At 47.5% G+C, this 5,884-nt stretch overlaps 1 pseudogene; it reads right to left on the bottom strand.

The window, feature by feature from the left end:
• Positions 1-1,173: 1,173 nt before the first annotated feature.
• LOC124682066 lies at positions 1,174-3,839 on the bottom strand (annotated as a pseudogene).
• Between the last annotated feature and the right edge of the window lie 2,045 nt (positions 3,840-5,884).

Raw genomic sequence — 5,884 nt, 5'->3', positions numbered from 1 at the left:
TAAAATCCCTAACTTAGGCATTTCATCGAACACCTTGCTAGCACTAGAAAAATAGTACGAGTTAAAACTACTAAAGAAATGTGCTAAATTAGGAACGCCGGAAGAAAGGATGATATTGCTAACCCTTGGATAGATATATGCCCTTAATCTTGTTAAAATGGTGGAGAAAAAATAGAGATTTGTTGGAGTGTGAGAGGTGCAAAAAAAATTTGTGTGAGAGGAAGAAGAGAAAAATGAGATGAAGAGAAGAGCCAGGGGACGGGCTCGACTTGATGATATAGGGGGCACCCTTTGGTACCGGTTCGTGTTACAAACCGGTACCAAAGGTCCTGCCCGGGCCCCACCACGCGTCTGACTTTTGGCCGAAGACCTTTCGTACCGGTTCCTAACACGAAACGGTACGAAAGCCCCTCACGAACCGGTGCCAGAGCTCCTCGCCCGCCTGAGCCCCCCAACCGGTGCAGATTACCCCATTGGCACCGGTTCGTAAGGGAACCGGTACCAATGGCTTAGATGGATGTCCCATTTTCCACTAGTGGTAACCACGAAGTTTCTTGAAGCCACCGAAGTTCACCTTCCTGCCCTCGAGATTCCACAATGAAGTTGGATCTCACTCATTATGGCTAGTTTTCTCTACTCTGGAGAATGCAAGCTCCACAACCACTTCACAATCCCCGCGGAGAATGTGACATAGGTAGAGGAAATGGGGAGGATCCAGCCCGTCGCAGGCACAATATAGAGAGACTAAATGGGTTCAGCGTGGCCGCTCCAGTGTGCCAGCCTCCCATGTCATACTTGGTATTAGAGACTATGGATATAACTAGTGATCGGTCGATCTAGAACCAACTTAATTCTCACCTAATTTTATGTGCCATTTACGTGTAGGTGGATAGAGAATGTGTAATTGCATAATCATGTGCAATTCTCACATAGATAAACCTTAGAAGCAAATCTAAGGGTCTTAGAATTAACCTTCAACTAACTTAATTCTTGGTCAACTTATAATTATCAGATTTAGTAGTCGGTTTTGTTTCAAAGCCTTATAACTTATGATTTTTGTTACACCGGCCCCAAAATATGACCTTATGTGCAACTTATTTAGTTTCTTCTGCACTACCCATACCATATCTGGCATTTCATCATGGCACAAGCATATATACACACATACACAGGGACAGAAAAGACATTTATTATTGCTCCTAAACAAACAAACAAAAGTTGAAGATATCTACACGCGATCAATTTAGGAGCTCTCCGTCTTCATTTCTCCCCGATTAGTAAGTGAGTAACTTGCATAATTCGTCAGCTCTCCCTTTCTCTGTAACTCTGTTCGAAGGATCCGATCCGAGGCCGGTCAGCAAGATTGTTAAGACTGGCCGCCTCCAGGACTGAAATCCTGGTGCTAATTATCCGCACGGGTGCTCACGTTCTTCATTGGCACGACGTGTCTGCCCTTGTTCCTGGAAAAATTGGCGGATGTGTTGTCCCCATCTGGCTTTTCATGGCATTCTATACTACGTGAACCTCGTGAGGTCGACCACCATAACGGTGATGTCATCCCTGCTCCCTCTACTCCGCGCCATGTCCACGATCTCCTTGCAGCAACCGGCAGAGTTGCGACCCGCGTTGTTGCTTCTCGAGACAGCGTCCACCGCCTCCTGGTTGGACACCTTGTTCCATAGGCCGTCGGAGGCGAGGACGAGGAACTCGCAGCCAGTGGTGAGGGTATGTCTCGTGATCTCGGGCTCGGAGATCACCCACCTCTTGAGGCTGGCGTCGCCGAACGCCCGCGACACGGCGAGGCAGTCCTGCACCCTCCACACGCCGTTGGTGCCGCAGCTCACGTAGCCACCCTGCATGATTTTGATTGTCTAGATTAGTTGACATTCCCTCTTCCGAATCGGTTATGCGTTTTGTGATTTATTCGTGCTCATCAGCCTTACCGAGCTCTCGATGCGGGCTCTCTCATCCCCCCTCGCTGCGGTGTGGTCGGAGGTCAGTGCGGTCGCCGTGCCGCCGCGGCTCATGACGGCGCGGCAGTCGCCGAGGTTCGCCACGTAGAGGTCGCCGTCCTTTACCAAAGCTGTTGCGGCACATGAACCACCTCTTAGGCCCTGCGTTCAAGCGGGACAAAAAAAGAGTTACTACTTATTGAGAATTTTTTTTGCAACTTAGTGTGTAATGCATGATTTCTAATAAAATTTACTATGCTAGTATTATTTTCATAGAAACTTGTTGCCATACATCTATCGCCGACTTAGGACAAACTTGTACTAGCGACAACTGATATGGAAGTATAAGGAAGTAGCTAGCAACTTAGCAATAGCCATTCACCAAAATTGACACCTGGGAGCCTGGGGCACGGCAAAGGGAGTACAAGCTAGCCAAGGTGCATGTGTCGGCCATCGCAATCACAACAACGAACAAACCCTAATGGAGTAGTGATGGACATCGCCATTGTCGGCATGCAAAGTATGTTGTACAGCAGAAAAAGGATGTGTTGACCCGTTCAGCTCATATATGCAGCCAGAGGAGACCAGGTAAAAACATAGTACACACCTGGCCCAGGAACTCGCTGTCGGTGGTCAAGTAGGCGGCTCTGATCGCGGCCGCCGTGGCATCTACCGAGGACGACGCCGCCGCTGCAGCTTCCTTCGGCTCCGTCGTGGCCAGCACAGCGGCCACGACGTTCTTGCCGAGCCGCTCGGAGACCAAGTCCACGGCCGCACGGCCGCCATGCCCATCGTACACACCGTAGAATGCCTGCAGAGACACCAAGGAAAAGACTTTGTTATTCATGCATGTGATGGGCGGCGTACTCTTACGGGGTCAATCCAAAGGATTGTATCCTAACTTTTATTTAGTGTTTCAGTACAGAAGTCAACATCTCCGTATGGTTTGCGTAAATGTATATATGACAGGATTACATGCATATTTCTTTTGCAATGCTCAAGCTGCATGATATATGCTCATTTTGTTCTAAAAATTATATATAGCGAATACATTTTCCCCAGGTTAAAGTCTTCCAAGTTTGATCAAATTTATCAAAATATCATTGCGTACGAGTAAGGTTACTACCAAATCAATATCAGCAGATTCACCATATGGAATTTATTTCCATATTGTAGTTTTTTCATAGTTTTTTCATAGTGTATTATTTGATATTTTCTTGGTTGTTCATTACAATTTAGATTGAAAAAAGTCCGCTTTCATCCTCTCTAAACTACTAGCTTGGCTAAATTTCTCCTGAAAAATAAGTGATGTCCATAACTTACATAAAATCTAAGAATATCATACATGCAAGAAACATGTAAAGATAAAAGGTTTACCAGCTGGGAATCTGCTCTAACTTTGTGAGTGATCGCACAATACGCATCCTCATTTGCATGCCTCGCACCTCTCCTGCTCGCCAAGCAAAACCCCTCCCCTTCCACCTCCACCTCGGCCTCCTTCTCCACCACTACCACCCCCCAGCCAGCCGGCGTCTCGCTGGCCTCAGGAACGACCGGTATGACAAGCATCGACGGCCTCCTCCTCGGTGCCTTCTTAGTCGACTCAATCTGCTCCACGACGCCGCCGCCGCCATTGCACGGCGCAAAGGCATCCACCGCGGGCGCAAACAGCTGCTGCTCCTTGCTTGCATCTCCTACGGTGATGCTGACGATTGGGTGCACCTTCGTTGTCCTTCTCATGGAAAGAGGAGAAGAGGCGGTAGATGCAGAGGGCACGGAGACCGGCGGGGAGCACAGAACGGCGGCCATGGCCTTGCGGAGGGCGCGCACGAGCCGGGTAAAAGCGGCGAAGACGGAGCAAAGAAACTGCACGGTGTACAATAGCATCGCCAGCCGGCCGGAAAATCGATCGATCGGCCGAGGGCACGGGCAGTTGGACCAGTTAACGATGGCTAATTGTGGGAGAAGGAGATGACTGGCTCGCCGGAGTTAGGTTTATTATATATAGTGTACGTGGGAGAGGGTGACGGGGAGGAGGGGACGGGAGAAGGAAGGGGTCCGTGATGCTGACCGGTCAATGGAGTGACCAAATCATCTTGGCTAGGCTGGCCTGCCACACATGTGGTTTAATACAATTCTGGCCTGGTTTTACGTGATCCGGCCGGATGGCGCAACCAGTTGTTGACTAGCGTGAAGCCGAGTCCATGGAGATTTGACAGCTCTGCTTATTGCCTAATCTGCACGGATGATATCTCCAAAGCCTAGATAGAGCTTACTTAAATTATGAATCTATGCTCTTAACTTGGATATCTTTGAATGAGTTATAAAATTATGCTATTACATGTTTATAAGGGTTACATGTAATTTAATAAAAAGTTAGACCATAATTATTGTCAACAAATATATGAATTATGTGTCATAAATAATATACCATTCAAAACTTCTTTTGGCAAAATAGTTCTCCAAGGACAATTTTTGGGGAACTCGGAATTTTACCACAATGAATGGCTACCTCATGATTCGTCTTATATCCGTGCAATTCCTACAAATCAAAGTATAAATGAAAATCTTGTGCACTTTTACAACTATTAATATATTGGTTCCAACAAATATAAAAAAAGTTTTCAGATATAATGAATAATAACACAACAAACTTTAAAAGGCGCGCCACTTTAAAATACGTAGATACGTTTGTTATGAGTGTGCTACATCGAGCGAGGGATATTCAAAAGTCTTGATATTGCCAAAATTTATAAATATTTTCAAAAAGAAGCTACAACTTTAACATTGCCTAGGACTTTTGGACGGAATTAAAACTTTAGCACCGATATGTTCGGTAGGTTCTACTACTATTTAATTATTTTCCTATTACCTCGTGTTTGTAAATAATACAACAATCAAATAAAACGCTTTTACCTTGTGTTTTGCGATCAAATTTTCTTTGGGATCCTTTAACACATGTGACAAAACTTATCTCTATGCAATACAAATGTAGGGGAGGGGGCATCTGCCCCCCCCCCCCCCCCCACACACACACACACGCACCTGCTTCCACCCCATGGTCCTCAGGTTCCCCATATGTAATGCTTGTTCTTCTGTGCTCTCCTTGTAACTGTCATCGACACGGTCTTAGCCTAGTTGCTAATCGTGGATGCGACGCCGTCACCTATGCGGTTGGTGGTGTGATTACCATCCTCCCCGCCATGGCGCCGTTGGGTCAGATGGCCAACTTAATCAGGACCTCCACCTTCGTGATGGCCGCCCCAGCCTGGTAATCAGCGCATGCGCGGACAGTAGTGGCCGAGCGGTGATGCTACATTTCTACAGTCGAAGTTGTCGTAGCGGGATGGGCTGGCATTGTTGGAAAGTACTTATGGGGTTCGTTGCATAGAAAATAAAAAAATTTCTACCGCAAAGACGAATAAATCCAAGATATAATCTATGGAACACCCAAGATCTAATCTACAAGATCAGAGCAACGAGATTGATATGAGACTAACCCTCGAAGATTTCCAAAGCCTACGAGATTAGATCTCGTTGTTGGTGTAGACGATCGTCCCGGTGCTGCAATCCGGCAGCACTTCCGTACTCGATCGCGCGTACGGTGTCGATGAAGCCCCTTCCTCTCCCCGTTCCAGCGGGCAGCGAAGGTGTGGTAGATCTCCACGGAATCCCAGCAGCACGACGGCGTGGTGGTGTTGGTGGAGAAGAATTACTGCAGGGCTTCGCCTAAGCCTGCGCAGTATATGGAGGAGGAAGAGAGGGGGCGGCCAGGGTTTCTGGATTGGTGTGTTAGCCGGCCACCCCCTCCCCTCTTTATATAGGGGGAGGGGTCGGCCTAGGGTTCCCCCTGGGCCCCACCTATCCCTTGCCGGTGCATGGGGGGATAATTTTCTTCCCCCTCAAGCCTTCCCCTTATCTCTTTGTTTAAA

Source organism: Lolium rigidum, unplaced genomic scaffold (genome assembly GCF_022539505.1).
Source record: "Lolium rigidum isolate FL_2022 unplaced genomic scaffold, APGP_CSIRO_Lrig_0.1 contig_67055_1, whole genome shotgun sequence".
NCBI classification, from domain to species: domain Eukaryota; kingdom Viridiplantae; phylum Streptophyta; class Magnoliopsida; order Poales; family Poaceae; genus Lolium; species Lolium rigidum.
This window is presented reverse-complemented; position numbering and strand designations above follow the sequence as displayed.